Genomic DNA, 23,756 nt, shown 5'->3' on the forward strand with positions numbered 1-23,756 from the left:
AATGCAAACGAATAGCTATAATAGCATACTTTTCTCACCGATATTCAACTAATATCAGTACCTCCACAATTTAATACTTGTTCTATGGATAGCACTTCCCAATCATGTGTGTTTTATCTCAGAGTAAATAGTTTCCCAGGGCTTGTCTGATACCCTAGGAAGTTTTGCAGGAAGTGATTTACTAGCCTTTCTTTCGCTACCAACTTTTGTGACCACTAACTACCCCAATAGCTAATATGTAAAGGACCACTTATAACTTCGTGGAAAAAAGACTCCCATTTACTCTTTTGAGTATACTGATCTTATTCTTATAATTCTCTCAGGAAAAAGAGATGAAGAAACATAGCAGAATAATGTGATGACCTCAGTTTGTGTGAAGCCACTGTTGAAGGGAACGGGTAGGAAATGGTTTTGTTCAATCCCTCCTACCAGCTGTTTCTGAAGCTGTACCTTTTTTATTCATAATTTTCATCGAACAGTCCCTTAGCAGCTATTATTAAGACGAGATTACATGCAGAACTGCTTCTTGGTTGCACATTGGAGTTATAAAAATTTCAATATGCTAGAACTAACCAGTCTTTAAGACTAAGACAAAATGATTTTTCAGCAAGTCTATTTACATCATAGCCTGTCACCAACTTTTTTTCCCCACTGCTCTTCCTATCCAGTTGGCTTCCCCCATCTGTATCTGAGTGGTTTCCATTTTAGGTAGAGAGAGAACAATGAACGTCACTGCTTGTCCCTGCTGCACTTGGTCATCATGGGGCTTTATTTACACTGGTGACTTCACATGGTGCCTTGCTCCACACTGATTAGTGAGACTGGTTTCCTCACCTCTGCGGTGCCCACCCCCCACCCCATTCTTAATCCTGTGACGTGCCAAATGGGTCCACAGCTCAAAGAAGGTTTCTGAAGCAATGGAAGGGTTAATTCTTTCTGTAGCTATCATATTGTTTTCTTAGCATCCCTAAAGATGTAATTCTTGCCAAAAAAATAATCTCAAACTTTACTTGAGCCAAAGAAACTGCCTCAGCAGCTTTCTTAATTCTGTCAGTGTTCATGAATCCTTTTCACTCCTCCGTACATACCTTTATACCTTCATGTTGAAAAACGCTGTGTGAGCGTCTGTGCACACGTGTGTCCTTGCATTCTTATTTTCTTTTGAGGTCTGATGTCCAAGCTTGTTATTCAAAATGATTGCTGGTGTGATTTTTGTACCCTCTATTCATCTGGAAAGATGACATAAAAGTAGACCAATTGATAAACCTGAGAAAAACAAAGGGAAGGAGGATGTTATGAATAATAGTAATAAAATTAACTTCCCTACATTAAACTGTTAATTCTCTGAACTTAATTTTAAAAGCCTAAGATTGGGAACTTGAAAATTTACCACTTGGCATCGGTCTTTCTCTGTCTCTCTCTCTATACTGGATTGAGGGAAACCTGTAGATTATAGCAATCATATATGTCTGACCCTTCATTTGGATTTTTAAGCTTTCTTTGGCAAGCATAATTTGGTATCATTTTATTTTTTCACTTTACTCAGAAAGATAAATACCTTCGTGATGAGGTGGCATGCAAATCCCTTGCCATACAGCAAACCAACCTTAAATACTATTCTCTTTGAAATGGAACTGACCTCCATAGAACAGAAGGGAGGCAATAAGAAAACAAAAATGCCTCCCTGAAACAGAACCCAGAATCTAAAACCAGTCATTCTCTTGAGGGTTGAAAATGTTTCCCTTCAAATGAAATTAGACTTGTGTTTCTACCATTATGGTTTTAGCAATGGAAATTTGATAAGGATGGCCATTTCTCTGTTTCCACATGGTCCAGGAGATCTGGACACTTCTCAGTGAACTGCCTACATTCCTGAGCAACATTTTTCTAATAAAGTTGAATACATTTCTTCTGGTGACACTAATGATGGCTTGTTCAGACTTAACCTACACATCTCCTGAGGCTCAATGCACAACTCTAGATAGGTACGGATAAATGTCTTAAAGTCAAAGTGTTTGCACGCATGAGATAACTGACAACTTTTGAAATACATATCCAGAGTTGTGGGTACAATTTTCTAGGAAGAAACAGTGAAGAGCTCTGTAGGTAGAACAACAGGCTGGCAAAGGTAGGGGTTATGTTGAGTGCCAGTTAAGAGTTCTGAAGGCTGCATTGAGTATTCATGTAGAAAAACAGAGAAAGAAGAGGTCAGATGGGTGCAGTAGACAGCTTCCGGCGTGGCTCCCAATGATTTCTGCCTCCTGGTATTAGTGTCCTTATGCAGTCTCCTGCCCTTGAAGCTAGGCTGGACCTGGTGACTTGCTTTTAATGAATAGAATATGGCAAAAGTGGTAGGATGTCATGTTCATGATTAGGTTATAAAGACTGTGACTTGCTTCTTGGTAGCCCTCTCCCTCTGACTTCTCTTGCAATCTTGCTCTGATGAAACAAGCTGCATATCATGACCTGTCCTATGGAAGGGACCACATGGTTCAGAAGTGAGGGCAACCTCTGGTTAATGGCCAACAAATAACTTGGTCCCTCCTTGCAGTAGTGACATGCAACTGAATTCTACCACAATCATGGAAAGAAGGTGGGAAGCAGATCCCTCCCCAAGCAAGCCTTTGTATGAGACTGCAATCTTGGCAGAGACCTTGATTGCAGCCTGTGAGAGACTCTGAAGTGGAGGACCCCATACACACCGTGCCCAGATTTCTGACCCACAGGAGCTACGTGAGACTAATTGTAGTTTAAGCCTCTGAGTTTTGGTATAACTTACTATGCAGCAATGGGTGTTGTATCAGTCATTTCTCCAAAGGAACCACATAGAGGATACACACACACGTATATATTTCTATGGAGAAAGAGTGAACAAAAGAGAGGAGAAGGGGGAAAGAAATCATAAAGAGTTGGCTTGTGAAGTTATGGAGATTGATAGTCCGTCTTCAGTGTGGACCAGCAGGAGAAGACCCAAGAGAACCATTGGTGTGGAAGAAGTCCAAAGACAGTTTGCTGGAAAGTTCCCTCTTGCTTGGAGAGGCTAATCTGTTTGTTCTGTTCATGCCTTCAAATGATTGGATGAAGCCGACCCATATGATAGAGAACAAGCTGCTAACTCAAAGCTGATTTAAGTGATAATTTCATTCAAAAAGACCATCTAAGTTGACAAATAAAAATAACTATTACAGATGTGATGTCACACTTTAAAGATTCCTTTCAGAGAAGCTGGAACTCAGTTATATCCTGGGCAAGAGAGAGGACCTTTCAGCTCCTCAACATGCTGTAGTATGAAAGAAACAGCATTTTGGGATGATAAATCTGACATTGCTGGGTTAGTTACAGCTCAGCTCAGGCCGTGGTAGATGATTTTGAGGACTTAGGAGCAGGTAATTACACGTACATTTTAACCAACTGTTAGAGAACAAATGCCTACGTGGTGCCTGCATAGATTATAAAACGCACAATACTAGCATCCTTGAAATTCCCAGGTGGTCCCACCTGATCAGAACTCCCTTTCCGTCATGAGTTGTTATACTATATTCCATGATCAAAGAACTTGGAAAATGTAACTAGTATCAGTGGAACTCAGAAGGTATACTGATTGTTTTAGATGTATTAAGATTTCCCTTCTCAACTAAATATGTTCTCCTAAGAGCAAGGGTCTTGTCTAAATGTTCCTTGTGGGGACTTATAGCTTTCAAGCAGAGTCATGATCACCTCGTGGGTGCCATGTTGGTATTCACTTTTGGTTATTTGACAACTGGGTTTATGGGAGCAATCTCAAATCTCAGAACTGCCAGGAGGTAAGATGTTTTGGTGGGAAAACATGTGCGGCTGAGCCCAAATATCCCTCAAAACATTTAGTCTTCAGGGAAAAATTATCTATCTGTAAAGAAAGAGCTATGCATAGCCAGCCTAGGCTATGTTTTGTATAGACAGAGTTGAAATGATTGGGGCTTTGAGTCTTTTATACTATTTAAATATAACTGCTGGTTTTCAGTGCTCAAAACTCAGGTGCTAGGTTTGTGGCTATGTCATGAAGGTTAACAGGCATCTATACTGGAATTTAATTTATTGTTGTTGCTGCTGTTGTTGTTGTTATTGTGTGTGTATGTGTATAGGTGAGGAGGGGAAGAATAGAGAGAAAGAGAGAGATTCAAAATTCAGAGCCGATTCTGAAGGTCACACAAATGCAGTGGAAGCCCACTGTCCTGCCTGCAGTATTTTACCAGGTGACGAAGTTTCTAGGCTCTGTGGAAAATATATTCTGAATTTCTTCTATAAATTTTAAGTGTTCGTTTCATTGTGGCCTGCTGGCACTAGGATTTGGTCTGTCAAGGGTATAATAAAAATGGACATGATGCTTTGAAATGCCAAGAAAAACAAATGCTAAACAGGAGCCTGAGCAGGCTAAAATATGCAAACAAGCCAAGGGCTCTTACCCAGAGCAGGATGGGGGGTTTGGGGTGTGCAGGAAAGGGGGAGCACTATGCTGTGGAGTGAACCGTAGGTTTGCAGCACGCATGGTGAGAACACTTGCACATCAGGCAGGGAAGCACTTGATGCATGTGTTCAGCTGCAGGTTTAGTTGAGATTAATGTGCTTTGATGACCAGTCCTATCCTAAAGTTTCCAAGAGAAATCAGATTCTGATGCCAAGTTGCCTCAAAACAGATGGGCAAGACTTTTCCATGGGGAAAGAGCACCAAGGTGAAATGCCACATGTCAGGAGAAGGTATTTCAAACTTAATTCACAACAGGCAGTAACGATGTAGAAGAATAAACTGGCCTTTAGAAATTTCTGGTGTGAACATTGAGAAGGAACCCAAAACTCTGTTCTTAGAAAAACTGTCCTCTCCCACTGTCCTTTTAGGTTTCCAAATTTCACCTGTTGTGAAATGCTAGCATTTGTTGCTGGAAAAGGACACCAAATGATGTTTTCATCCTCTGCAAAAAAAAAAATCTCTGTTTTCATGCATTCAGTATGAGACCAAATATGTCATCACTTTTGCTCAGTGTTACAAGAGGGGGAATTTTTCAGCTGTCTTTATTGGAACAGAGCATGTTTTCACACTACTTTATGTCAGTGTCTCCCATTTTAAGCTCTTGTTTTTATTGGACACTTTGGATTTTTTCAGCCCAAATTGCACATATCCAAAACCCACTAGATTGTAGGCCAGATGATTGGGCCAGGGAATAGCCACTTATTCCCAGATCTGTGTCAAAACTGATTGAAGTAGAGGTCCAAATATTCCACCTGCATAAGATCATCTTAACTCCCCGGAAACTGCTCTTTCCTAAGATGGTATGTGTTGGTTTTAACTATAGGCTTTATTTTGACAACGTCCAAATTTGTGTTATTTAGAACTTAAAAAATGTTATATCTCACAGAACCCCTAGTATGTGTGAATTACCACCACTGAGGCTGCACACCTGTCCTGTGGGCTGCAGCTGGGAGAAGGAAAGAGTAGGGCTCATACCTGCTGTGTGTATGTGTGTGTGTGTGTGTGTGTGTGTGTGTGTGTATGTGTGTGGTGGGGGGTGGTTTGCAAAATAGATGCAAGCATGTAAAGTATCTTTCTATAGAAACAATGTCAGAGGGCAACCCAGATGGCTTAGCAGTTTAGCGCTGCCTTCAGTCCAGGACGTGATCCTGGAGACCCGGGATCAAGTACCACATCGGGCTCCCTGTATGGAGCCTGCTCCCTCTGCCTGTGTCTCTGCCTCTCTCTCTCTCTGTGTCTCTATGAATAAACAAATAAATAAAGAAAATGAAACAATGTCAGAAATATTGCTGGGACAAATGAGTAACTGGCAAAATACAGAATGAAAATAACAGTAAAATTCCATATTTAATCTAAGCACTAAAGTAATTATAGATACATTAATAAATGTAATACATAAATCATATAAGCCTTTCCTACTATGGGATTCATAACTCATAAATACTCATAATTAATAGCTATCATTTGAATTCTTAAGTGTTATTATACACTTGTTAAAGGGTAAGTGTGGTACAATGAGAATAATACTGGTCTTAGCTTCAGACATTTTGGATTTTAGTCTAATTTTATTATTAGCTGTGTGACCTTGGGCAACCTGTTTATGTTTAAGTTTCCTCAGTAGTACACTGGAGGTAAGGATAGTCATCTTACAGTCATTGATATAGTGGCTAAATGATACAAAATATGAGAAGCATTTAGTGCTGTGCCAGGTACACAGAAGGCACTTAATTAATAATTGTATTAGAAGGAACAAAAACATGAACTTGCCATTTGTATAGGAGATCCATATGTGCTATGTACATGTAAATGGGGAAATAACAGATCTGAAAGAGGCATATTTGGGCTGGGAAGGTAGGCACAATGATGACTTAGGGTAAACAGGGTGATGGTTTCTCAGGATGACTAGCTTTTGAGGGTAGATACCTACTGCCCTATGCATCCTCTTGTCCTTAGGACCTGTTCCTCCACCCCAACCTCCATCGTGATAAACAGATGAATCACCCATCTCTTTGGACTGGAGTCTTCAGATGCCAACACATAACTGAGTTCAAGAAAACCAACTTTTTAACTGGATTGGAGTCAGTTGTTCTGAAAGCATTCCTAAGGGAATACCTGGACATTGGCTAAGGGAAGTTGGAAAGTTGGTATGGACGTGATAGTCACCCACCCACCCATGGTAACTTCTATTTGCTTCCGTTAGCAGCCTTCCTAACCTGCTGTGGACAGCACAGTGCCAGGAGCGCCTTTGTCATGTAGGACTGAGGTTCAGGAGGTTGAAGGAGAGTAGCTATCATTCTGCATTGTAAGTGGAGGCTGGTATTTAAGAGGAGAGGCTCTGCCTAATGAAATACTTTTCCATGTCAGCAAGTACTTCTTCTCTTAGTTCTTCCCTACCCACTTTTCCATTTGGAGTGTTTGATACTTAAATCATTTGGCCTTGATTTTCTAGAGTTTATTCAACAGATATTTGTTGAGCACCTGCCATGTTCAAGACCCATTGCTGTAATGGAGGGAAATTCATAAATGGCTCATTTTTGCAACCAATTCTTGCATACACTGCTTGGTCCACTGACCATTTTGCCACTTTCTTTAAAGGTGATCTAAACTTACCAATCTTTATCAAGAGATTAGTTTGTGGACCACTCTGTGATAAGCATGGTAGAAGTAAAGGAGAGGCATAGAATGGACCTCATGGTTTCATTCCAGATTTTTGGTCCCTTCTGAGCCAGCTTAGTGAAGAGGCTTTTCATGAGGCAGTGTACTGGCAGAGAGACTGCCAAGGAGAGACCGGGGGAAAAATAACAGAGGAGGCAAACACATGGCCAGACAAAGGATGCTGGCCATTATTTCAGACATGTAAGCAAGATTAAGAGTTGGGGATCGGGACCATGAAGCAGGAAGGAGATGAAATCCCTTTTATGTAACGTTTGATGTATGCTCCAGGGGGATGTCAGGTGGCTGAATGGCAGACCCAATATACTCTACCTACAAAATGGTAAATAATCTTATTTTAGGATAGTAGTAGATACATTGTCCAGATGTTATTTTTTTACACTCATAATTACTAGATGATTTATACAGACTAAAATTATTATAGGAATTTTATTTGTTTTTTTATTTCAATTCTAGTTCGTTAAAAATTGGTTTTAGGTGTAGAATGCAGTGATTCATCCCTTACATACAACACCCAGAGCTCATTACAATGAGTGCCCACCTTAATGCCCATCATGCATTGAGCCCATCCCCCATCCCCCTCCTCCATCAACTCTCAGTTTGTTCTCTGCAGTTAAGAGTTTCTTGTGGTTTACATTTTAGAAAGGGGGTCGATTTCTCATTGTTCCAGACTTGAGGGATGACTTTCTGGGGGAGATTCAATTAGGGCTTTGTCTCAAAGAAGGAGTGATCTTGGGAATCAGAGCAAGGTGAAGGAAGCTGACCGCAAGGCAGCCCATCGTCCCTCAGCACACGGGGCCCCTCGACTCACCTCTGCTTAAAACTCCTTTCATCAGTGCCCCAGAGGCTACCACTAAGTATCTTCTGGAACCCAGGGATGTGCTCTTCCCATCACTCCTGCCCTTCCAGTTTTTTTACAACATGTAACACCTAAGTCCTTCCCTGAATCTCAGATCCTTTTCCTGAAGCCCAAACACACAGCTTCTGCTTTCTATGGATTTTGTCCTTCCAGATAGCCTACCAAATTGCAAAAATCATCTAGTAAGCCCCTTCAACCCACCATTTCTAATCTTTCATTCAGAAAGCACAAGCACAATTTAGTCACTGGGTACTGAATGTTTGCCTTGATCTGCCTGGTGCTGTACCATAGGTCACAGGTGCAGGATGTGCAAGTCACATGCATATGATCTCTATAATGGCATCTAGATGCTAATAGGCAGGGCAAGTGTTATGAGTGACATTTTAGAAAAGGGAGGAGTGAGTTGTAGGAAGCCTTGCATGAGTCACCCAGCCCACTTAGGGCAAAACTAGGACAAAACATGAATCTCCTGACTCATGGTTTCATACTTCTTTCTGCCATGTGGTCCTGCCACCTTTATACCTCTTACAGGCAAGCCTGACTAAAAGGACAGATCCTGCTATTGTGCTCACATTTCAGATGAATTAAATATTGGAGAACTTACATCATTTGCTCAAAGTTACATAAGTGGCAGACGTGTGGCTTGAATTCAGGACAGAATGAATGCAAACCTGTGCCGATAACCATCACACAACCCAGCCATGGTTAAAGGCTTGTGACTTTAAGGTAGAATTTACACTCACTGATGGTAAACAGGGTCTTGTGCTTTGTCTCAATGGAAAGAGGAACTTGGTCACAGAGGAGTGTTTGAATAAGGAAATGAGAAGCCTTGTGAAACAGTGAATGCCCTACTAATGGGGTGTCTATGCCATTGGAGATGCTGCATAGCATGAGTAGAGTCCCTCATTATGAAGGAATTTGGAATAAATGTTTTCTAAGAAGTCTTCTAGTCTTGGCATTCGTAACTTCCATGAAGTCAGTGTCTACCGTGGAATTTGCTGTAAGTAGAAAAGCCATGTCTAGAGGTTCCCTTCAAGTATCCTTGAGCTGGGAGATAGAAAAAGTGGTCTTCACTTTCAGGACACTTCCTTGAAGGTTTAATGAGTTATGGAAAGTCTTACAAATGCCATTCGGGACACTGACGATACCCAGTGGGTCCCCTACTCCTGCTCTCTGTCCTCCCTTTCTTCTTCCCTTGGAGTCCCATCTAAGAATCAAAACTTCTGTTTCCCCCTCTGAGTATTGTAAAAACTCTTTTAGAAAAAGAATAGAAAGGAGGAAAATTTGACTGTCATGTCCTTAAGACTGGGCTACCTGAGTGATTTCTCATTTTTATGTTTGGTTTAGGGTCTGATCCAAGGTGATTTTTTATCTGTATTGTAGGAACGTAGTTTCTAATATGTCAGCTCCATCCTGCTGAGTGTTCCATCAACACCCTTAACCCAGTTATCTGCAAGGACTTTGACCCCAGACGGGGAGTCCCAGATGGAAGCCAGGACATTGCTTCAGGACGGACTATGAAAAATGCATGTAAGATAGAAAAATGTGAATTATGTGTGAAACAAACAAAAGCACCAGGCAACATGGAATTTGTGTCAACAAAAGCTTGCTGCAAGCTGTTGCTTGCTTCTAAGGGGGAAGTAGACTCTCGAGCCCAGGGAACGGTAGCAGAGGACTTTTGCACAAGACTTGCAGAAACAAAAGGGGTGAACTGTTTTGGCTGTAATTGCTTTCAAGTTCTTAAGCTCTCCTCTTTCTTGCAACCACCTCCCCTAGCATTTGTTATGCAGCTGGGGAAGTTACTGATTATTGAGCTTGTCTGAGCCATGAGAATGGGAATAACTGACATTTAAAATATTTTGACATACTTAAGGAGAAGAGAAAAACAGTCCAAAGGGTGGGACCTCCAGTTGACTTTCTTGTTGACTATAAACCAACTCCATGACTGGATTACTTGGGTGAATAAGGGGATGGCAAGGTTCTCAGAAAGATTCATGCATTGGAATGTCTAGCTCACGTTCCAATTAAAATATTAAATCTGGTGATATTAAACTACATAGACTTTTGCTGCCACCAACTGAAAATGTTATAAGTACTAGTTTCCAAGTTAGCTACAGAAATCCAAAATTATCATTCCCTTACTGAGAGATATTTCTAGGCAAGAGACAACCAATATGCACATTTTTTAAAGCAAATTATCTTCAGTTATTTAAAATGATTACCCCGTTCCTCTCTGGATCACTGCTGGAGATCCAGGCATCCAAGTGCCATAGGCTGCTATGTCAAATATAATAAATAACATTCCAATTATATTCTGGGGGGGCCTGCACACAGCCCTAAGTTGGCTCACAGCCACTCTTGCTACCACCAGAACTGCCTTCCTAAGGTGTTCTGGGAGAAAAGAGCCCTGTGCAGTCCAACTGGCAAGCCTTTTGCATAAATACATCTCCCTTTACAAGGCTGATGAGATTTTGTGGCCTACAGGCCATAGCCTCAACCCAAATCCATGACCACCGCACACGTTCATTAATGTGGGAGGTACCACTTCTTGCTCTCACTTCTCCAAATGGCTCCTGGGGCTCATTGCTGCCTTTTAAAGAGAGATTGAGGGTGGTACCCTGCTGGGTCTGTGGAAATGAGGCACCCTAAAATAGAGTTTGACTTCGTGAATAGAGAATATTCAGTTTAATTCCATCCCACTTAATTCCATACATATTTACTGAGTGCCAAGTCTATATCAGCTTGTGTGGACCTGCCCATTGCCTGGGTGCATTTCAACCTTTTCTCACCCCCTAAGTCTTGGTTTCTTCATTTATTAAATTGCTATGGATGATGATACAGTTCCCTCAGGGTTCCTGCAGGCTTAAGTGAAAATGTGTGTGTAGTGTGCACCCAGTCCACAGCCTGGTCCAAGGTGGGCATGCAGTGAACGGTGATGTCCCTTATCTGCCTCCCCTTTCTGCAAATGCTCAGAAACATAAATCCATCAGGTACCAGGAATCACTCCAGGCAGGATAGAGGGTGTCTCTGATGAAGATCTCTTTCTCAGGCCTGTAATCCCTTCATTGAAGCAGTTCATAAGGTCAACTTCACAAGGTCAACTTCATAAGGTTATAGGGAAATTGAATGAGATACCATCTGAAAAATGCTCAAACCCTATTTAGTGAATCACATATTTCCTGCAAAGTTGTTACCATTATCTATCTTTGTATCAATTTTGTCACTACTGTTTATTGTCTTGGCTTGAAACCCCTAGGATTCTGGAGGTCCAATCAACCCTCTTTACCTCTCTTGTGGTTTCCTGGCTCCCTAGGGTTTGGATATCCCTTCATTCATTCCACAAACATTTACTGAACACTTGCTAATTGCCAGATACTTTGCTGAGCCCCTGGGTCACAAGGACAGATGGGTCACCAAAACTAGTCATATAAGCAGGATCCCTGACCTTATAGTTTGTTGAGGAAGCCAGAGAAGCAAGCACATCATTTCAATACCATGTAATAAATGCTGGGGGAGAGGTCCCCATGGGGTGATGGGGGAGCACAGAGTAAATATAGTCATCCTGTCGTGGTACCGGGGGAAGGGGTAATCAGGAACAGCTCCTGGCAGGGACAGCTCAGGTAACTGCATGTTGAAGGACAAATATTTCTCAATCCTCAAGACCTAAGACACGCTACTTCCACTTGTGTCCTTGAAACATCACGGGCCAAAACTAGTGACCCAAAAGTCTAAATTCTGCCACCAGATTATGCTTGAAAAGCAGCACAGCAGGCTGGGAATTCTGGGGAGTTTCATTTCATGAAGAGAAACAGAACCACCTTCTTCCCCTTGACCCCAGAGCAGCATTTTCTGAGCTCTTGTGCCTATACACTAGGTTCTTCTCAGATTTTTCCACAGTAGCTCTCCATTGTGGGACAGACACCCCACACAGTGTGTCCAAGGTGGCCTTGGAGAAAGCCTGGCCAGTACAGGGCCCAGGAGGCACACCCATAAATATACCAGCAATGCTCAGAGGAAGACTAGGAAGGAAAAGAACCCCTAGACTGCCCACCTCCCTACTGTCCATGTGCTACTGCTTTCACACATGGGGGAACAACAGGGCAAGGCTCATGCCATGGGTGTGAAGGCAAGAAAGTTTGTGATGCACAGGATACCAAATGATAAAGATCTAGAAAGTTCATGGCCCTCCATTTCTGGTGTCTGGTGTAGCAAATAATGCTTTGCAATATCAGGGTTGGCTTCTTAGCTAATGCCTTTGACGGCAGAGGAGGAAATCTTTATCATTCCAGAAACATTTTTAAGAAGATAACCACTGGGTGTTATACCATATGTGGCAAATTGAATTAAAAAAAAAAAAAGAAGAACCCTGACTTAGAAGCCTTATGTCTCCATCTAGGTCTGTGACTGAGCTGGGATCCGGGCATTCCCTGGGTTGTATTTCTCCTGGCCATTTCTTCCTACTGTGTTTTCCTCCAGTCTTTAACATCCCTACTCATTTCCTGTCCCATCTTGCTCTCCCCCAGGAAGCCCTGAAAGTGGTCCCAAATTTCATAAAAAGTCAAACTGCTAGCTCAGCTTTCAGGATTCCTAAAGAAGCAAATATTAGTTTATTTTATGAGGCACATGTTCACATTTTAAAAAGACTTGATTTTTTTTAGAGCAGTTTTAAGGGTATAGCAAAATTGAGGGAAAGGTACAGAGATTTCCCACAGCAGCCCGGGGGTAGTTTCTACACATGCACAACAATCACTCCCCCTACTCCGCCATGGTCAACGTCCCACAGCACGGTGGTCCATTTGTTCCAATGGATGAACCTGCATAGACACACCATAATCACCCAGAGTCCATAGTCTACATTACAGTTCACTCTTAGTGTTATACAGTCTGTGGATTTGGACAAATGTATAATGACATGCATCTACCATGCATGAGGGTTTGCACTGCCCTAAAAATCCTCTGGGCTCTGCCTATTTATCCCTCCCCCACAACCCCTGGCAACCGCTGATCTTTTTACTGTCTCTGTAGCTTTGCCTTTTCCAGAACGTCATATGGTTGGAATCATACAGTATGGAGCCTCTTCAAGATTGGCTTCTTTCACTTAGCAGTATACATTTAAGTTTCTTCTTAAAGCTTTCTCGTGTTTTCTCATGGTATGTTCAGTTTTTAAACTTTCATGCACCCAGTGTTGGATCCCAGGAAGCTGGTCTCTCTGCCCACTTCCGCTTTGAGACGTCAGGCCACTCTTGAAGTTAGGAAAAGGCTCAGGTCAGACCAGTGGCTCAGTACATTGGGGCAGGTGGGTGGGCAGTGGTTGGCTCAATCTCCCTTTCACAGCTGAGAGATCTTGTCTCCCCACTCTGTTCTGTGCTGAAAGTGAGTGCAAGAAGAGAATGGATGAAACTAATTCCTCTGGGAGGAGGCTATTGAGCAGTTGAAATGGACTATTCAAAAGGGTCCTCCTTCTCATTTCCATTATTAATCATAATAAGAGGAGGAGTCCTAATAACAGAAGTAGCAAAAGCACAGCAATTAGAGTGCCAGTTTACTTATGTATTGCATCGAATAGTTGCAATAGCTCTTTAGAGTCCACTTTCTCATTTGATTCCAAAGAAATGGTGTATATGGCAGGAATGGAGACCAACGTTTCCATTTTTCAGGTGAGGAGTCCAAGATTTTATGTGGCTGTGGAGCACAGTGAGGGTAACACAGCTGGTGTGCACAGCAGAGCCAGTATTCCAATTCGGGTCTCTGACATCAAGCCCGTTATGGTTCACGCATCAGCTCCCTGGCCCCGGGGTGAGGTTGTCAGGGGGAGCCCCAGCTCCTCGGCGGCTCACAGGGGCCTTTCATCCTGCTGTTCCCACATGTGAGAGGACACAGAACAGAGATTGTCGGAAGGCCTGGCTTGGAGGGTTGGGGGAGGGGGAGGAACACTTGAAATTCAAAGCCAAGGCCCTCATATGCATTGCACTGTGGCAGCTCATCAGTTCTCCCTCTTCTCACCAGCGCGGGAGGTTGTGCGCTCCTGCTCTTGTCTGGCGGCAGCATGGGGGTGGCATCTGTTAGCAATGAGTAAAGGCAGGGTGGCAGAGGCGGGGCTGGAGGTGGGGGCAGGAGGAAGGTCTACTTAAACAAAATGTGTTTGCTCACACACATAAAACCACAGGCCTCCTGGAAGCAGGCACCCCATGAGGACCCCCTCATTCTTGAATCGGTAATCAGGAGCATGTGATCGAAGGATTGAAGACTTGACTTCTACTCAGTGGGCCTCAGGGTCCTCATTTCTTACATATGCAGGGCTCAGGTGGGCAGAGTTTTCAGGACCTTTCTGGTGCTGGTATCTTGTGTCCAGCAGGGAGAGGCTCACCAGGCTAAATCTGAGAACCCGTTAGTTCTCACACGAGGCAGAGAGTGCTCTAGAACTCCCAGTGTCCCTGGCCCAGGAGGAAGGAGGCTGGGTCTTCTCTGGTCTCCTGAAGGAAGAGGTAGGCACTTTGGAGAGGCTCCATATTGCCCACAGTGTAACATCCTGGCTCTTCACCTCTGCACCTAAGGCCTCCAGGATCTGATATCTGCTTTCTCATTATTCCCATCAACCTGTATTATGTTATTTCAAGGTCATGACCTCCAAGGAAACAAGAAGGTAAGAAAAGTGCTAGGGAGGCCTCAAAGTCAGACCTCAGAGTGACCAGAGTTATTTTTGGAAGGCCAGACCGATGCAGAGGGTCTTGTATAGAGAAAGAAAAATAGTTTTAATTTTTCTTTTTAGCACGTAATCCTCTTAGGAAATTATTGGGAGAGGGCAAGGAGCTGGAAGAAAATAGAGTGTCTTCCCCATTCCTTCTTCCTTCCGTGGACCTGAGAGGTAAGGGTCCTCGTGTGAGCAGATGTAGCTTCTATGCCAGCCCTGCAGTGGCAGGACTTATGGCCAGTTCTGAGGTCCTGCATGGGTTCCCACCAATGAGGAGAATCAATAAGCCACCTCGCCTTGGACTCCCCGTGCTCTCATGCTCTGGTGCCTAAGTTCTGAGAGATTCTAGCCAGTGTTTCTATTTTTAAGACCCTCCATTGCCTTAGAGTAGTAGGTAGGTGGGAGATAAGAGGAAAAGGAAGAGGAGCAGCATAAAATGAGAGGAAGGGTTTAGTGGTCTGGAAATCTTCTATACCTGTTTCAGAATAAGAGGATATATCCACCAGAGGTAGCTTACACTTAGGTAGGGGCTGAAACAGGACATAGGATAGGTGTCCCCGAAGGTTGTAAAGGGCTGTGTCCACATCCCATTTGTGTCTGGGGCCAACTTCGACTGTGTATTCTAGGTACAGCAAAGGTGTCCTTTTTGGCGAGCAAGTCAGGTGTCTTTTACCCCTGTTAGTAACTCTGTGCACTGGGCCATCATGGACCCACTGTGTGACCCCAGAAATTATCCTGTTACCCCCAAGTTTTTTTTTTACATATCTGTAAATTGGGAATTCCACTGGCCAGACCCCTCCGCAGCCTTGGGGATTAATGAAAGCCTTGTTCACAAATGTCTTGGAATCCATAAAGGTTTAGATCGATAATTAACAAGAAAGAGAAGGCATAAACATTTCAAATATATATCAACTCCCAAATCTATAACAGCCAATAAGTCTAAAAACTGAATGGCCACAATTTCCCTCAGTGACAGGCAGCCCATGCACTTTCAAAAGTAATTCTACAATAAGCATAAATTACCACTTGGGGAAACCTTCCATGGATGCCATGGCTATAGATTTATTAAGTGACAATGAAACTTTTAAATAAATATCTGGAACAAAAATGTATTTCCCCATCTAGTTGGGCCACAGAGGCAAGAGTTTTTAAAGTGCTATGTAGCCTGTAGGGTATGAAGCCGAACACATTTTCTTAGAAGTCACTGCCGAGTCACGAAATCTCCCTCCCTAACTGTTGGAACACCGGGATCCTCCCGACCTCCACCAAGAACAACAAGGGCACAAAAGGCCCCAGGGATCTTTGACAACACCTCTGGGAAACTGACAGATTCTGAGGCATCTTGATTCCTTGAGATCATGATTTGGAATTCCATCTGATTCTGAGCCAGCAGATTTCATTTATTCACCTTCCCAATGCCATGTCCCTGCCATGTTGTCCTCCCTTGAAGGGCAAAATAGGCCGGTGTCACTTTGGGCCTCCGATTAGTGTTTTTTGACCAAGTAATACTTTCAAGGACTAATGGGACACGAAATGTAAACTGGAAATGTCAAAAAGCTAGCCAGCCCCACCAATGCTTGACAGCACTTCCTGTGGTATAAGCAGTAATACTCAGTGAACACTACTGGTCTCTCCAGCTGTCCTTCCAGTCCTTCCCTGTTATGGAGCTTCCCAGCTCTGGGTCTGGGCCCTGGAATACATTCAATCCTAGTCATCCCTATGTCTTTTGACAGAGAAGGATGTGAGGCCTCAGGCCTAAGCTAATCCCCATCTGGCATTCCCTGTTGCCAGAATTTGTTCCTAAGTGGGCAGGAAACATACTTTCAAGGGCTTTTGGTAAAATTTTCCTTGATTGGAAACAAACAAACAAACAAAAAACAAACAGAACAAAACAAAACAAAAAAACACACACCCCAAAAAACCCCAGGAGGAGATGTTCTTTAACTCCTGTAGGCAAGAATGAGCAAGTATTGCTATCGGTAGGCATTCTGCGGTAGCAGAGAGCCAGCCTTCGGATAAAACTGATCCTGTGGAAGAGAGAACAGGGATGAAAAAGAAATAGGTGTTTGATGACCTCAGAAAGGGACTAGGCTAATTTCTTTTTCCCTTAGGAAGTTCATGCTCTGATATGAGTCAAGTACTGTAAGCGTTGGGATATCTCAGATTGTTGACGCTTCCAGCCTTTTCCTGGAGAAGGATGTCAGTTGCATTATATTACTGTACACAAGTGCTGGAGTCCATGTACTTATACAGTATTTTGTTAAGCACTTTTCATCAATGTTCTTGAGGGATACTGATTTATAATTTTATTTTTTTTTGTAATGTCTTTGTAGGTTTTGGTTTTAGGATTATGCTCGCAGTATAAAGTGATTTGGAAAGTATTTGTCTCCATGTATTTTTTTTGTAAGTTTGTACAAGATTAGTGTTATTTCTTCCTTAAATATTTGATAAAATTCACCAGTAAAATGTTTTGGTATTTTATTATGCAAAGATTTTTGATAAAAAAAAAACCCCACAATTTCTTTATAAAATGCAATTCAGATTTTATTTCATTTTGTGTCATTTCGGTTATATTTTTTAAAAATGTATCCCTTTTACCAAAAATGTTTGATTTGTCTGTATAAAGTTTCTCATAATATTATTTTATTATCTATTTCATCTCTGTAGGGTCCAGAGATATCTTTCACCTGCAATATTGTTAATTTGTGCTCTTCTTCATTTCTTTTTCAAAATGATTAGTTGAAGTATTTCTCAATTTTGTTGATTTTTTCCTTCAAATAACTAAACTTGGTTTTTTTTTTTTTTGCTATTTTTTTTTCAGTTTTAAATTTAATTGATTTGTTGCTTTTACCTATACTCATTTCTTCCTTTTGCCTGGTTTTACTTTGCTTTTATGTTTCTAGCTTCTAAAAGTAGAATGTTAGGTCATTGATTTTTAGATCTCTCTATAGATATATCTGTAAAGATTAAAGCTGTATGTTTTCCTTTAAACACTGCTGTAGCTGAATGCCAATTTTAGCATGTTGCATCTTTATTATCATTGAGTTTAAAATATTTTGTTATTTTCATTCTCCTATCATTTTTGAGTAATAGATTATTTGAATGTATACTGTTTACTTTCCAAATTGTTGGACCTTTGAGGATCCCTGGGTGGCTCAGCAGTTTAGCGCCTGCCTTCAGCCCAGGGTGTCATCCTGGAGTCCCGGGATCGAGTCCCACGTTGGGCTCCTTGCATGAAGCCTGCTTCTCCCTCTGCCTGTGTCTCTGCCTCTCTCTCTCTGTGTCTGACATGAATAAATAAATAAAATCTTTAAACAAAACAAAACAAAAGCAAATTGTTGTCCTTTTTCAAGATGTTTTATCCATAATGAATCCTAATTTAATTTCATTATGGTCAGAGAACATACTTGATATAATATCAATCCTTTTGAATATGTAGGGTCTTGTTTTGCTGAACATCTTATACACATTTGAAAAGGAAATGTATTCTGCTGTTGTCCATGGTAATGTTTCCCAAATAATAATTACATCAATGATCTGAGCAATTTATTTTTTTGGGGGGAATTTTTGCTGTTTTATCTAGATATTACTTTTATCTGGTTATTATTTTTATTTTATTTTAAAAATATTTTATTTGCCGAGAGAGAGAGAGAGCATAAACAAGGGGAGTGGGAGGCAGAGGTAGAGGGAGAAGCAAGCTCCCCACCAAGTAGGGAGCCCCATGTGGGGCCAATCCCAGGGTCCTGGGATCATGACTTGAGCTGAAGGCAGATGCTTAACAGACTAAGCCACCAGATGCCCCATAGTTCTTATTTTTAACAATATATATGATAAAAAAAATCAAAGTGCCTTAAAGGCCTAAAATATATATATATATATATATATATATATATATATATATATATATATATATATAAAATATATTCTACTTATATAACATATAAATATAATGTTTGTATAATATAATATAAAATATATAATATATAAATTTATATATTATTTAATATTTTATAATACTACTTAATCTATCCATTAAACTGTGATTATGAAGTTATCTATTTCTCTCTCTTTTTCAAAAATATCTCCCCATTTTTTTAGATCTTTGGTTTCTTTTAAACAATAATGTGTGGTTTCAGCATACAAATGCTGTACATATTTTGCTAGACTTACATCTAAGTATTTAATATCTTTAGTGATTGCAAATGACATTTTAAATTTTAGTTTCCATGTGTTCATTACTTATACATAGAAATACAACTGATTTTTAATGCTGGTGTTATATCCTGTGATCTTGTCAAACTTACTGATTAGTTGTGGAGTTTTTCTATAGATTCCTTGGATTTTCTTCTATTTCTCTTTTTAATTATGCCATCTTTGGTTTTATGTATTTTTGAGGCTCTTTTATTAGCCACATAGATGTTTGTAGTCATCATGAATACCTGAAGAATTGATTCTATTATCATTATTTAGTGTTTCTCTTTTTCTCCTGTAATACTGTTTTGATATCTATTTTATTTGTTAATAGTACAGACATCTTTGTTTTCTTATGCATACTGTATTCAAAGTATATATTTTTCCATTCCTCCACCTTCAAACTATCTCTTTGTATTTGTTTTTATTATTCATTTTATTATTATTATTATTATTATTATTATTATTATTTTTAGAGAGAGATAGAAGGGAAAGAGGGGCAAAGGGAAGGGGAGAGAGTCTCAAACAGACTCCACACCCAGCATGGAGTGAACGTGGGGCCTGATACCACGATCCTGGGATCATGACCTGAGCCTAAATCAAGAGTCTGATGTTTAATTGAGCCACTTAGGCATCCCTCAAGTGATCTCTCTTTACATTTCATGTGAGCCTTACATTTTGCTTTCATGTGTAAAATTTTCTTCAGTTTTTGGTTTAATCCATTCTGACAGTTTTCTGCCTTCTGCTTAGAGTGTTTTAGTCATTAACATTTAATACCATTATCAACATTTGGTGTAATGGTACCAAATGTTGCTATTATTTATTTTCTATTTATTTCATTTTTAAACAATTCTATTACTCCTTCCTGTATTTTTTATTATTTAAATATAGCTTTAAAATTTTTCATTTTAATGTATCCATTGTCTTTTTAGTCTTACCTTTTACATACTTGTTAGTGGTTTATTAAAGTCTCTAGGGTTTAAAATATACATCATTAACTTCACAGTCTAATTAGACGATTTTTGATATATTTGATATGTATTACATCAGTATATATTATAAATGCTACATGACAATGTTATAATTTTGTTTTAACCAGTTCATCATTTCTTAAATAATTGAGAGAAAAACATTGTCATTTTACATAAGCAAAGATATTTATCATTTCCGATGGTAGTCATTTCTTCTTGAATATCTGAGTTTCCATCTACTTTACATTTGCTTCTAACACACTTCCTCTATATCTGTTGGGTTTCTTTTATTTTATTTTCCTAAAACTGCTTTTATCTGACTTTCATTCTTGAAGCTTATCTTTCCTGAGTATAGAACTATGGGTTGGCGGGACACCTGAGTAGTTGAGTGTCTGCTCAGGTCGTGATCTCAGGGTCCTAGGATCAAGTCCCACATTGGGTTCCTTTTGAGGAGCCTGCTTATCCCTCTGCCTATATCTCTGCCTCTTTCTGTGTTTCTCATGAACAAATAAATAAAATCTTGAAGAAAAAAAAAAGAGAATTATGTGTTGGCAGTTTCCCACCCACATCCAGAACCTTAAAATGCTGTTCCCTTATATTCTAGTCTCTCTATAAATATCACTTAGTTTCTGTGTATCAAATGTGAATTTTTGTCTTTATATTCTTTAGTAATTGTCTCATTAGTTTTTTTAGCAATTTTACTATGATTTACTTAGGCATGGTTTTTAAAATATTTACTGTGCTTGAGTTTTGCTGCATTTCATGATTCTATAAATTTATATTCTTCACAGAATTTGTAAAAAATGACTTCATTATTTCCTCAAACATTTTCTTCTGCCACATATTCTCTTTTATCATCTTCTGAGACTCCAATTATCCATATATTAGGCCTTTTGACATTGTTCCTCATGTCCTAGAAACTATCCTTCCCTAACTTTTATTTTATTTGTTCTTTAAGTTGGATAATTCTATTAATTTTTTTCAATTTCATTGGCTCTTTCCTTTTTCATCTCCATTCCACTTTTATTAGTTAGAATTCTCTACAGAAATAGAACAAATAGTGTGCACCTGTGTGTGTGTGTGTGTATGTGTGTGTGCAGATTGATCAATTTTAAGGAATTGATTTTCAACCTTATACTGGCTGGCAAGTCCAAGATCTACTGAGTGGCTGTGTGGGCTGTCAGGCTAGATGCCCAGGGAAAGAGCCAATGTTGCAGTTCAAGTTTGAATACTATCAAGCAAGTCATAAGCAATGCCATCCTTCTTGCCCAGGGGAGTTCAGTCTTTGTTTTATGAAGACAATTGGATGAGACCTGCTCACATTATGGTAATCTGCTTTACACAAGCTCACCTTCATAGGTGACCTTAGGTTACCTTCATCCTAAAATCACTCTCACAGAAACATCTAGAATAATGTTTTGACCAAGTATCTGGGCACTGTAGTCCAGTCAAGTTGGCATGTAATATTAACTGTCACACTACTGTTACACCTGGCTAGTGAAATTTTGATTTTAGGTATTATAATTGTTAAACATAGAAATTCCTTTTTTTTTTAAACATAGAAATTCCTGTTTTGTTCTTTGTACAGATTCTATTTCTCTGATAATATTTTTCTTTTTTTTTTTTAAAGATTTTGTTTATTTATTCACGAGAGACAGAGAGAGAGGCAGAGACATAGGGAGAGGGAGAAGCAGGCTCCCTATAGGGAGCCCAATGGGGGACTCGATCCCCAGACTGGGATCACGCTTTGAGCCAAAGGCAGACACTCAACCACTGAGCCACCCAGGTGTCCCTCTGATGATATTTTCTATCTTTTCCTTCACTGTAAGTATTTAAAAATATTTCATGAGGCATTATTATAGGAGTTGGTTTAGAATCCCTATGGATTTATTATACCACCCTCATCATCTCAGGGCTCATTTCCATTGATAGTTTTTTCTCTTGAAGTTGAGCCACATCTTTTTGGTTCCTCATGTCACACAATTTTGAATTTTACATTTTTTCTTTCTTTTCTTCTATTATTTTTTAAAAGATTTATTTATTTATTCGTGAACGACACAGAGAGAGAGAGAGAGAGAGAGAGAGAGAGAGAGAGACAGGCAGAGACACAGGCAGAGGGAGAAGCAGGCTCCATGCAGGCAGCCAGATCTGGGACTTGATTCCAGGACTCCAGGATCACACCCAGGGCCAAAGGCAGGCGCTAAACTGCTGAGCCACCCAGGGATTCCTGTCACACAATTTTGGATCACAGCTTGAGTATTGTGAATATTGCATTGTGGAGACTATGGATTTTTAAATATTCTTCCAAAGAATCTGAATGGGTTTTTATTTTATTTTACTTTGTATTTTATTTTTTATTTTGACAGAGAAGAATGAACTTGGTTTGAAAGAAACAGCAAACTCTTATCTTTTGGGGGATATGTTTAAATCTCAGTTCCTTCCCCTTTTAACTCAGACACACATGTGTACATGAATTAGGGATTGACCAGATACTTGGGCAGAATGGAAACACAGAGTTTGTAACTACTTCTTTTTCGTCCTCTTCTTTTTAGAAATCACTCTTCACTTCTCAACTCTCTGGTTGCTTAAACTTTTCCCTTCAGTTCCTCCAGTTCTTCAGGCACAAAGACTTTAGACATTCACTAGGGTTTACCCTCTGGCAGAAAGCTGTGATAACAGGGAATGCACAGTGTCATTCCTTTTTTGCAAGTGCTAATCTGTCTCCAGAATATTGCTACTTTTATTCTGCTCCAGTAAGTATAGATGATTGTTTTAGTTGCTGCTGTGCATGTTGCCCAGAATTTATATTTTTATTTGTATGAGAGACCAGCCTAGTAGGAGCTACTAAATTATACTGGCAACAAGCATCCTATCTTCATTTTTGAAGGATACTTTTGTTGTATATATGTTGGCCAAAAGGATTCTTTTTTAAATTCAGCATTTTCAAGATATTGTCATTTTGTCATCTGACTTCCATGGTTTCTGTTGTGTTATTATTCTGATTATTGTTCTATTTGTATTGTAGGTATTTTTAATATTTCTCCTTTATCTTTAATTTTATAAATTTGAATATGATATTTCTAGGTAACTTATGTTATTCTTTATTTTGCTGAGCTCCTTATATCTCTGTGTTAATTTCTTTTATCCATTTGAAAAATTCTCAGCCAATATAACCTCAAACATTTACTTTCCAATTTTCTCTTTTCTGTTTTCCTGGGACTCTAGTTTCAAGGATTCAGACTATTTGATTTTTGTCCTATCAATTTTAGATATTCTGCTCAAGTTTTTAAAATTATTTTTCTCTTCCTCGTCTTCCTTCTTCATATAGTATCAGTTGACCTGTCTTCAAATTTGCTTATCCTTTCTTTGCTTTATTTAGTCTGTTGTTAAATTATTTAAACAGATTCCTTCTTTTTCATGGAGTCATACAATATGTAGTCTCCTTTCACTTGGCATAACAGATTTGAAGTTGACACACATTATTGCACATATCAGTTTGTTCATTTTTATTGCAGAACAGTATTCATCATATAGATATGCCACAAGTTTGTTTATTCATACTAGATAAGGGACATTTGAGATGTTACCAGTTCCTGGCAGTTTTGAATAAAGTCTCTACAAACATTCAGAGTTTTTATGTAAACATAAGTTGTAATTTCTCTTGAGTACGTATCTAGGAATGGGATGGTTGAGTCATATAGTATGTGTGATGGTCAACTTTGTAAGAAACTAAAATTGTTTTCCAAAATGGTTGTACAACTTTACATTGCCACTAGCAATGAATTAGAGTTCTGATTACTATAAAATCTTACCAGTACTTGGTATTGTCAGGGGAAAAAATTATATAACCATGCTTGCTATTGTGTA

Source organism: Vulpes vulpes, chromosome 8, assembly GCF_048418805.1.
Source record: "Vulpes vulpes isolate BD-2025 chromosome 8, VulVul3, whole genome shotgun sequence".
Taxonomy (NCBI): domain Eukaryota; kingdom Metazoa; phylum Chordata; class Mammalia; order Carnivora; family Canidae; genus Vulpes; species Vulpes vulpes.